The following is a 12,154-nucleotide window of genomic DNA, read 5'->3' on the forward strand; positions in this document are numbered from 1 at the left end:
CACATGGTGAAAAAGAAAATCAAAGTATGATAACAGGACAGAGGTTAAGAAGAGAGGCAAATGTCTTCTCAGTCTGGTAAAATAATTGAAAATAAGTCATTGTACTCAGTGTGACATTCCTGAATTTCAGTATGAAAACTGAATTATGTTTCTTTCTAAACAATTAAGTGCTAATTTTCTTAACAGGCTTGCTACTGAGTTTTCTATGAAATATTAAAAGTAATTGCTGATGTGAGAACATATGCTAGAGAAACAACTGTGCAATCAATAGAGATTTTCCATTGCCACCTTTGGCTTGGAAACAATGCGGGGTTATCAGTTGTACACAGTCAGGAGCCTGAAAGGATAAACTGCAGTATTTGGCAGCTCAGAATCTGTGTTGTCCTTCATTGAAAGGCATTTGGCTAAACCAAGCTCCAAGTAATCAACTAAATAATTATATAAGATGGCAAAATCATTGTACTCTCCTCCCTCAATAGCAGGCCAGCTGGATTAGAGGATCAAAACAAGTACTCTTTAAATTAAAACCGCTGTGAAATTCAAGAAGAGAATAAGGTAACGTTGGAGGGTCATTAAAATATTTACTTCAGGACACAGTTCATTGGGAAACCAGTGGAAAACACAGAGTGGCATTAGGCTTTGAATTACTGAACAGACCCTGTTGATACATTTCAAAAACGGACCACAACTGTCTCTGAGAAAGCTTTCCCACAAAAATTTTTTGCTTGTGAATGGAGCTCTCTCTGGATATAGTACATATAAATGTAAGTGTCTGGCCAAATCAGACCAAAGGCCTAGCTCGTCCAGCATCCTGTTCACACAGTGGTGGACCACATGCCCCTGGGATGCACAATTGCCCCCCCCCCGCCACTACCTACGGTTAACTGCAGATCATTTATAAGCAAGTTTAAAAGTACAGGTCTCAATACAGTTGTACCTCGGGTTGCAGACATGATCTGTTCCGGGGTGTCGTTCACACCCCGAAAAGTCCACAACCCGAGTGGCAATATCAGGCATGCGCAGAAGCGCGATGTCGCGCTTCTGTGCATGCACAGACTGCACAAAGTGCTTCTGCAGGTGTGGCGAAACTCGGAAGTAAACACGCACCATTCACAACCCGCAGCGAACGCAACCCGAGGTACGACTGTACTGATCCTTTGGGGGACTACTTCCAGCACTCCATTGGGAGAACTGCCGAATTACTTCTACTCTCTGATTCCTGTTTATTGATCGATAAGAATACAATGACCGCTCTCAACATCAAATGGAGGTCACCCTTTGCGTACACCACCCCCGATCCTACGTGACTCCCAGCTGAGCTCTCCTGGACCTCCTCCCCAAGTCGCAAACCTTGAGGTTCCCGCCAAACCTCAGTGCAAAGAACCATTTGCGACTGGGGAGGTGTAGCCAGGGGAGCTTTGAGCATAAAAGGGGGTGGAGCCTACATGGGAGTTCTCAGTCGGCTCCAGAGCTTCACCTGCCTACCCTCCTTTCGTTTAGGCCTTTTATTGCAGGTTAACTTCTTCTTTACAGGTATGTGGGCACTGCTACGGTCTTACGGTGGTTGCTTCGGGCATCGAAAGCGGTATATGGGTAAAAACTGTAGGAGAGAGAAACAACAGTGACCTTACTGTGAGTGTCTGCGATAGACCTCCAAGCCAGACTGAAGACTTGGATGATCCTTTCCTAGAGCAGATTACCAAAGATTCAAAAAGGAGAGATATAGTACTCACAGCAGACTTCAACTTCCTTGTTATTTGGTGGAACACAAACTCTGTAAAAAAAAATGTAAGGCCCTTGAAGATGAAATGTTGAAGACCCAAATGCAGACAGTTTCAAGAAGAAAGAAAGGTGGGGTGCATGTAGCAGTCTATCTGTGAGCACTTATAAAAGGATGCTGTGATTACTAAGACCCAGCATGGGTTTCTCAAAAACAAGTGATGCCAGACAAATCTCCTTTCTTTTTTTGATGGAGTTACAAGCTTGGTGGATCAGGGGAATGCTGTGGACATAGTGTATCTTGATTTCAGTAAGACGTTTGACAAAGTCCCCCATGATATTCTTGTGAGGAAGCTGGTGAGATGTGGGTTGGATGAGGTAACTGTTAGGTGGATTTGGCTGACTGAACCCAAAGAGTACTCATTAATGGTTTCTCATCATACTGGGGGAAAGTGATAAGTGGGGTGCTGCAGGGCTTTGTCCTGGGCCCGTTGTTGTTCAACATCTTTATAAATGAAGCAATTGAGGGGATGCTCATCAAATTTGCAGATGACACCAAACTGGGAGGGGTAGCTCATGCTGCAGAAGACAGAATCGGGATTCAAAATGACCTTAACAGATTGGAGAACTGGGCACAAGCTAACAAAATGAATTCCAATAGGGAAAAGTGTCAAGTACTGCAGCTATACTAATATAAGATGGGGGACACCTGGCTTACACGTGAAAAGGATCCAGGGGACAACAAGTTTAGCATGAGTCAACAGTGTGATGCAGCAGCAAAAAAAGGCTAATGTTACTCTCGGCTGCATCAACAGAAGTATATGTCCAGATCAAGGGAAGGAATAGTCCCACTCGATTCTGCCTTGGTCAGACCAAACCTGGAGTCCTGTGTCCAGTTCTGGGCACCACAATTTAAGAAGGATGTTGACAAACTGGAACATGTGCAGGGGGGGGGCAACCAAGATGATCAAGGGTCTGGAAACTAAGCCTTATGTGGAACTGTCGAAGGAGCTGGGTATGTTTGGCCTGGGAAAGAGGAGACTGAGAGGAGATATGAGAGCCATCTTCAAATATCTGAAGGGCTGTCTCATGGAAGATGGAGCAAACTTGTTTCCTCCTGCTCTGGAGGGCAGGACCTGAACCAATGGCTTCAAGTAACAAGAAAGGAGATTCCAACTAAACAACAGGAAAAACTTTCTGTCAGTAAGAGCTGTTCAACATGGAACAGACTCCCTCAGAAGATATTAGACTTTGGAGCTTTTAAACAGAGGTTGGATAGCTATCTGTCTTGGATGTTTTAGTTGAGATTCCTGCATTTCAGGGGTTGGACTAGATGACCCTTGGGGTCCCCCCAACTCTATGAGTCTATGATTCCATGATTTTAAGTTTAAAGACAGCACTGGCGATGAGAGATATGTCTCCAATCCATGACTGTCATTTTGTGGCCTTTCAGCATTTTAAAAAATAATTATTTTTTATTTCATTTGATTACTCTCCTAGCAACTGAGTGCTTCCTTGCGGTCCTGCAAAGGTGTTCAGTTAGACCTGCAAAATCATAGCGAAGTGCCAGGCACCAACTTTTCCTGCGGCAAAACCCCATCATTTCTTTTCTTCTTGGGAGGATGTGTTCTTGCACTCCCTTCCTCTCCTGCAGCAAAACGCACCCCTGCACTGAGGATCCTTTAAAAATCAAGTAGGCAAAAGGCCGCCTTCTCCTCCCACCCCATACAAGGCGGTGAAATGCCATGTTCCTGGAGCTGGGTTGCGGCTTGCCATTTTACAACCCTGAGAATAAAATGCAGGGCTTCTTGGGCTTGAGGTTCAGGGTTCATACTGTGATGCTGGGATGCTGACTGAAAAGCACGCAGAACCCTCTATGTGTAATCAATAGCAACAGGCTTGCCTTTTGGGATGCCTATCCACAACATCATATGGCATACGGTTCATGACATTTAACTGCCACGCAGGCTGAGGCAGGATGAATCTCACTAGCCACAGAGAACGTCAGAGATAGATGCCCTCCTCCACATGAATTTCCTCTTTGCCCCCAGCAAGGTTGACGCGTGTTCCACATTGGGAGGGATATTGTTTACTGACTAATTATTTCAGAAGGGCGTGAAGAGGAAGCGGCAAACAATGGGGAGAAAGAGAACAAATGTTCGGGCTCTCTGTTTCCCTAGGCCACAATACCACAGAAACAAATCTAATTCCTAAATCAATACAATTAACTATTGGCTCACCTTCAAGTTCATATTAAGCAGAAGGGTCAAATTAAGACATTAACTGGTTATCAATGGGTTGCTTATATCCCCCTTCACTCTGGACAATTAACCAGGGTTCAAAGCACAAGCACTCCACTGTTTCCATTAGGGGGCGTTATTGAGCTCACTTAAAATAAATGCCTCACCCTGAACTCCTCCCTTGTGCTCTTAGAATAGCAATGGTGCCCACCTAAGAGGTGCAGGAACTGAGTTCCAGCAAGTTCTGGCTGGGAAAAAGCCCCGATTGTGCCTCATGCACCACATCTAGAAATACCTTGAGCAACTGGGGAGCACTGTAATGGCTGCTTACCCAGTCTCCAGGCGGGCAGCAGTTGTGCCTCGTCGCGTCAGGCCCTCAACTCCACAGAGGCCTCTCCAAAAGGCTTCTCCATTGTGCGGCCAGCGGCTGGGGAATTCCCCTGGTCGGCCACAAAGGAGGGCAGGATGGCCACCATCCCCAAGTTTTGAATCAGCCAATCAGTGGCCAGTGGGCCCAGCTATATAGACCGGCTGCACCTGAATTTGGGAAGAATAATTCTCCACCCCTTCCTTTATGCTGTGGTTATTTTGCATGCTAACCTTTTCTTCCCTGCACTGCATAACAGACCTTGTGGTGGTTCATTAATGGTTGCTGTATTCAGAGCCAGGAATGAATTTACCTGCAAACAGATTGGCCCCATTTGGAGCTTTTGTCTTGATCATAAGCAACAGTCAGCGGTGGAGCATATGCCCACGCTGTCCAGGGCTGGTGCGCTCCCGAGGCGGGTGGAGGGTGCCCTCCCAGGCGTGGGATAGCCGCTCAGTTGCATGGAGCGGTGTGCGTGCCCTGCAGCCAGGGGCGGAGCAAGCCACCGATGGCAGGCATTTGGTGCACCGGCCACCCGCCCGCGACTCCCAAGCCTCCCCCAAGCTGTCAAAATGAAGGGAGAAGGGGGGAATGCCTCCGGCAAAGTGGCACGGCTCCCCCCTTCCCCCAACAGCACAGGGTAGGCTTGGGAGTCACGGGCGGGCAGTGTGCCAAATGTCCCCCCCCTCAGGGATGACTCCCGGGGCACATCGCCCCCACCGCACCCCCTTCCTCTGCCACTGGCAACAGCCACAAGTTTGGGCAGATAAGGGATTCCATTGGGTGGAATTCTTAGTCTAATATCGGGTCGGGGTAAAGTGGTGCATTGCTCCTATCCTGAACAGGTGCAATCACAGGGTACACTGTTAGAGGGCTCTAGTGAGGAGTCTCTGTCCAGAAGCCAAGCGGGGGGGGGGCAGATGGGCTGTAGCCTCGGGGGACCACCTACATGGAGCTGAGTCTTGAGGAGGTCTCCTAATCCCAGGCACAACCCTGCTGAACTGCCAGCCCTCCATCTGGAGGCTGAACCCAGCGCCTGAGACGAAGCTTACCTACAACTGTAATCAATAAAAGGTGTGGCCAATTTTAAATCCTGGAACACTGTATTGTGCAGTTTGTCTCACCTATCATTGTCTAGGCCTCTGTTCCCTGGGGTGGGGTGGGTCACTGCAATATTATAATTGCTGAGAAATAATGCTGTATCTGATTATGCTAGAACCTGATGCAAAAGAAATACAAAAATATTCCATGTCGTGAAAGGCCATAGAACTTTTAAATTTAGCATAATCTTGGGTCATCTTTTCAGATATTTGCTACTGTGTGAAACCCTGCACTGGTAGATTGTTGCAGACCTGCTTCAAACGATAATACCAAGGTGGCCTATGGGAATCTAGTTCCAAAAGCACAGCCACGATGGCACATCCATCGCACAGTGGAATTCATCTAAAATACAATCTGAAAGAAAGTCAGGTGTGCAGTGCATGGTGGGCTGAAAATATCACTGTGTCTTTTTGCAGTTTGCCTAGTTTCACGGATGAAAGGAACAAAGTTATTGGCCAAAGCAAACAATCTGGTCTTGCTAGGCAATAAAAGAAAAGATGAGATCAGACCATTTGGGGGCAAATCCTGTGATCTATGGCTACACTGCTGCTATTAATATTTTGTCAGAAATATGTATGGACAGAAAACATATGAACAGAAAATCTAATATAAAAAACCAGCAGCATTCAGAGGAGCTTTGCTGTAAGAGAAACTTTCCATGTCCCTGGTCACTTTGCTCCTAACTTTGAGGAAGGGAAAAAAAGAACTCTAAAATTGCTGAACTAGAATTTATTAGCAAATTTGATTTCATCCAGGTTGGACTACACTGAGACCATATAATAATAAAATAATAAAAACAAAATAATCCTGCCAAAATCAGAAAGTGGGCTTTATGAACATTCTGTCACTTTATATACATTAAATCTCTGGGAGCAAGTTGTGATTCCCCCCCCCCCTTCTTGAACAACTCTAAATTTACACTCAGATACAAGAGCTCTCTGATTTTGTTGGTTGTACAAAATAAAACCCTGCAGGAACCACAGCCAAATCTATTTATTTATTTCTCACTGAATGTAAAAGTGCAGCATTTGCCTGTATTCTGTGAATTCCCCACTGACTGTATCTTGCATATGGGCCTCATTTCCTTGTCTTTCCTGGTATGGCACACTTACTTTGCTGTTGCTCCTGGCCTGCCTGGATACTTGAATTAGAGCTTTAGGAGTCTGATGTATGGAAGAAGCTACCTTGGGGCAAGGGCTGGACTTAATGGCCCTCTAACCCCTCCAGCCCCCTCATTCAATGAAAGACGGGCAGGCATTTGTCATTGATACTTTGCTGCATAAAAACCTCATCTTTCGGAGAAATGAACTAGGTCGGAGATACTGTGGTTCACGCAGTAGAGCATTGTGGACCTGGCTCCATTTATGTGGTTGTCAGTTATTTGGATAATAGGTTGCCTTGAGCTAACTCGGCTTCAGTCCCTGGCAAAATGAAGATACTCTGCACTTCATGAGACAAGGAGAGAAAATGTCAAGGATTAAGATTATCTTATCTTCTTATAGAGATAAACTGGAATATTTAAGAGAAGTGCTGTCATGGGATAAGATGCTACAGAATTATTTTCAGAATTTTCTGAAAGAAAGAAGGAGGGAGGCTGCCAGTTAACAAAACGCAGCAGATGAGCATTTCAAACCTTGGCAGAATTTGATGGAGGCATTGGCTGGTGCTAATTACTGAAAAACCCTTTTTACGACTGTTGTCTTGGGACTGGCATGCTATGTACAGAGTAAAAAAAAGATACTCATCTTTCATTGTGATGTGGACCTTCTGCTCTGGAGGAACCAATAGTGGCAGCATGTTATTCTGCACTAGTTTTGTAATTTGATTGTTAACACAAATCTCTCTGTATACATCTTTGACAGTACTGTCCACTCCACATTATATATTTGGTACCCAAACTGAGACAGTCTATATCTGTGGCACACAATGTAGGTGAACAGGACCTTTGTGTATAGCTAATGGGAATTACGGGTAGCTGCACAGTGATTCCAGATACTTGGAAATTCCCTCTGAATTTGATTCTGCCAGCTGTGGGATCCAAGTTCCACTTCAAAAACAATAGATCAACGGTGAGATTGAGTGTCATGAACTGGCAGGACACCAAGGAAAGGGAGGAGGATCCTGGTGAGGGGTGTAGCTGTGATTGGTACACATCAGGATAAGCTGAAGAGAGGGAAGGGGAGGTTGGGGACTTAGGAGGTACTCACAGGACATGACAGGCTGCTGCAGGGGCCAGGGGAGCCTGCGGAGGGGGACACATCACTAGAACCAGAGGTGCCCCCCTCTCCAGGGACATGGCAATCTCTGAGGTGCTGGGAACATCAAGAAATGCACTCCAAGAGACTGAGGCAGGCAAGGAAATCCAGCCCAGCTCCCTAGAGAACCAGGTGGAGGTCACAGGGCTCATTAGCAATGGGGTGAGGTTTGTGGTCACTTAGCTGGATGAGGCTCAGGGCAGGTGAGGGTCATAGCTGCACAGCTGGCACAAACTCAGATACGTCAAATAAGATTGGGTGGAAGAAAAAGGGAAATAAGGCAGAGTCACGGTGTCTGCTCAACTTTCTCCGCTGCTGGAGCACAACTGGGCTTCTTTGGGGACCCCACCGGACTGTGACTTTGGGGCTGCCCCCAGGTGTTCCAACCCTGGATCTTCTGATCTTCTGCAGAGGGCAGAACCTGACTGTGCGGATTGACTTTGGACCTTGCTCATTGTATTGGACCTGGACCGGTATTTGACCCTTTGGACGGTCTGCCTCCTCTCTAGTGTTGGCCTTGGGGCTGTGAGCACCATCAGGATTTACCTCTGGGTATGCCGGGGTTCAGGACAGTGAGGTTGTTCAATTCAATTTTGCACATCAAGTTATGAACAATACAAATGTCTTGATCATTCCTGCAAGCAATCTCGATGCCTGACTGTGTTTGTGTGTTGTGGTCTCTGCTCTGATTCTGTATTCTTTAGTCTCAGCTTGGCTGTGAAACACTATTTATGCATCAAGAAGATACTGGCCAGCAATTGAAATTCTATGTGCAATGAGGCTTTGAACTTTTGTTTCTTAAGTCCCACTGCTATGCCTTGTGGCCAGTGAAAGCAAGGGCGGGCTGGTGTTGAAGGAAAAGGACTCAAAATCCCACTGGGCTTGCACCAGCCCTTTGGTGTTCCTAAAGGAACTCTTTGGATCCTTGTCACTGAATCCCCAAATACAAATAGTCCAATTTTGCCATAGTCTTTTAGCTCAGTAGAAGGGGTGACATTGGAAGAGGCAGCACGCCGAGCTCTCTGTGTGACATCCTATACCACAAAAGGAGGGCAAACAATCCTTTTCTGACCTGTGTTCCCATCCCTCTCCTTGCTGTGTATTTCACACAGACAGAGGCAATGATTTTAATGTCCCAGTGAACAAGCCATCAGAACACATCAGCCTCAAAGACCAGACTTCAATAATGTCACATCCCCTCCTAGGCACAGCTGAGGCAAGAAAAACCAATTCAACTGCTGTGCGCTCATGTCATGAATTCATATTATTTGTTGTTTCCTTTTAAAAAAAAGCATTCTTTGAGAACTAAGTAAATCTCTATACACAGCAAGCAAAGAAAAAAACAAAACACCCCTTTTATGTAGACATACCTACGGGAAGGCACAAAGAAAGGGTTCTCTCATACTGAAAAGCAAAGAAGACATAATAGGAAATGAGAGAGCTGAAGTCATCACAGTCTCTGCAGAAATGAGCTGAGAAAAGCTCTGTGCCTACATGAGCAGATCTGACATCCCCCCTGGCAGGGAACCTAATAAACGGAGACACTGTCCACTTGGCAAAATGAGCTAAAGTTAAAAGATTTCCAAGCTGACAACTTTTGGTATCTAATAGTATGTTTGCTAAATTAATTATTTTTTATGCTGATGATTATTCCTGCCTCAGTTCTCCCTCTAGATCCCTCCACATGGAAATTAAGAAGATTGCTGGTTCACAATCATCCCAAGGACCAAACGAGATGTAACACAGGAGACCCAGCAGAGGGGTCTCAGTTGGGTTTTTTTTAAGGGAAAAAACAGTAGTAGAAACATGATTTGAATCAGGACCATGAAGCAGGGAGAGAAGTGTTTAACTCATTCTCATTTGCCTTATTGAATTCATCCCAGGTTGCGATTTACCTAATGATGAAATTCTGAATCTGTAAGATTTCTTTGGTGAGGCAAATAATAGCTTTGGGAAATGGCATTTAGTGAGGCAGCTCCTGCACTTTGGAACTCCCTCTCTATTGAGATCAAGCAGGCAGCTACACTGTTCTGTTTCTGGTGCCTGCCAAAAACACTCCTGTTTAGAGAAGCCTACCCACTACCAGATGCTTAGAAAGTTGAAATAACTTTAATCTGTTTTAGTATTGTAACTTTGGTATGCCTTAAAATAGGTTAGGGTTGTGATTTTTTCCTTGGTTTTAAGCTTTATCTTTGTAAACCGCTATAAGGTTTTTAGAATCAAGTGGTGTCTACGTTTTATGAAATAAAATAAATAATATGCCATTTCCATGAAACAGATTCACAGAAAAAACACCCAAATATATAAATGAACAAGTTTGTTATTTAACTTGCTAGTCTAACTCCACTTATACTGTACATCTTCCAAAAATCACTCTGAGGGCTCATCCAGATTTCCTTTCATGCTGCATTTCTAGGCACAGGTTCAGGCTTGACAGCTCCATGTCCAAGTGTCGCTGGGTTTTTGCTTTGTTTGGTTTTTGCCCTAGTGCTTCCCTGCGAAAACCTGTTCTTCATTGCTGAAAACAGTTCTGCAGAAAACCTGGATTGCCATTTGCCCCAATTCAGCATTAAAGAGCAGGCTTTCCTGGGGAAAGCAGCGAGGCCAAAAAGTGCTTGGACAGGGACTGGAATTTTGCATGGAGCCTGGACAATACATTGATGGGCAAGGCTGCATCTACGGATTTTCTGTGCCTGTTAAAGATACAGGAGATCATTTATTGAAAGAGAGAGAGAGAGAGAATCTCCCCCTTGCAGCTTGTCAGGTCTGGACATTTTTTTGAACTTTGAGAACGATGTGCTGACAGCCTTTAGAAACTTCTGGGCCTGCTCTTTAGCCAGTCCTGCTTTTGTTTACTGGTGAACTCTTGTGTCTTGTGTCTGGGAGTGAGTCACTCACTGTGCCAGGGCTGAGACACCTTTTGCCCTCCAGATGTTGCTGGCTGGGGCTGGTGGCATTGTTGAGTCTAACAACATCTGGAAGGCCACCAGTTCCCCAGATCTGCACCACATTGTAAAAAATCAACCTCTAGCATAACTAGCTCCATGTTACAGGTGCAGGACCCAGGGGAGAGGGCTATCAGTCGAAATGAGCCAGAAGCAGATTTTCAGTCCAAGCCAGGCTGGGCTCAAGATCCGAAGACCCACCAGGGAAAGGCAGGAGGCCATCCAAGTCAATGTCGCCATCCAAGAGAGCAAGCACGGAGGCTAGGACCTTCCAGGGCCTAGTGGGTCAGGATTCGCCCGTGGGGTCCTTGATACTACAGCCTTGATAAAGCCCTTGAAATCCAGAGCTCAGTTTACCAGGCTTGCAGTAAAAACCAGCTGGGTGGTCAAGAGGTGAGAATCCAGAACCTGACTGCTGGGAGCAGAGTTGCCATGTGACTTTAAGCTAATTTATAATCTGAGCATGTCCATTTCTGAAATTCATCATGCTACACACTGTCGGCACAAAAGAAAGTACCCAGCGGACGAATGGTAGACTCCCCATGCAAGATCTACTGTAGCATTAAAAACAAACACGAGAGGCAGCTTCTGTAGATCTTCCCCTCATGGCATCTGTCATTTTGAAATGGGTGGCAGTGGGGCGCATGCTGCAACACCACAGCATGCCAGGATTGTGTGCATTGCGTCATTTCTCCAAGCTCTCCGTTGAAAGGAGAAGGAAATGCCACATTTCCCGCGATTCTTCCTTCTGCTCAGGCTGCAGTTGGCCCCAGAAGAGGACAAAAATTCAAAGCACCAAATATAGGTCATTCCTTCAGGGGAGGAGGGAGTGCAGCTGTGGTGTAGCTGGGAAAGGCAACTGCAGCTTGGCACAGACAGGCCGGGCTGCCTCCTAGCACCGCTCAATGTCATTTGTGTGACATCATGGGAATTAGTATTCAGCACAGAGGGAAGAAATTAAAATGCACACCACAGATTTCATTTCATAGACAAATTGCCCTCTCCCAACACACAGCCGTGGGATGAGACATATGGCTTCTGATAAACAGTGTGAGAGGAATGGCACAAAAGGACAGGATCATAAGACACCACAAAAGAAAACCACAATGAAACTACACAAAACAAGATCCGGAGAATCCTTGCCCTTAACCTTCAGGTGCTTTTTTACACAAGGCTGCAAATTGCATGCTAACAGCAGAAAAGATTCTGGAGAAGGAGCCTGGGAAAACCATACATTCTTTGACAAAGAAACACGATGAGTGATAAGCCAAGTGTGGTTGGGCTGAGGAGATGGACCTGCGGCTTTTCTTTGCAATCTGAAAACAATCTGCCAGAGCTTTTGCTATTTGGCATTTTCTGTTGTTGTTTTTAAAAGATAGCAGCCTTTTCAAGCTAGCTTTTGAACTTGTATTTGATTGGAAATGACCATTGTAGACGGGGGCGGGGGGCAACTTGACTAAAATATTGGGGTGGCAGGTAAGGCCTGCCCCACATAATTGATCACATGACAGTGTGCACACACCTCAG

Source organism: Lacerta agilis, chromosome 1 (genome assembly GCF_009819535.1).
Source record: "Lacerta agilis isolate rLacAgi1 chromosome 1, rLacAgi1.pri, whole genome shotgun sequence".
Taxonomy (NCBI): Eukaryota; Metazoa; Chordata; class Lepidosauria; order Squamata; family Lacertidae; genus Lacerta; species Lacerta agilis.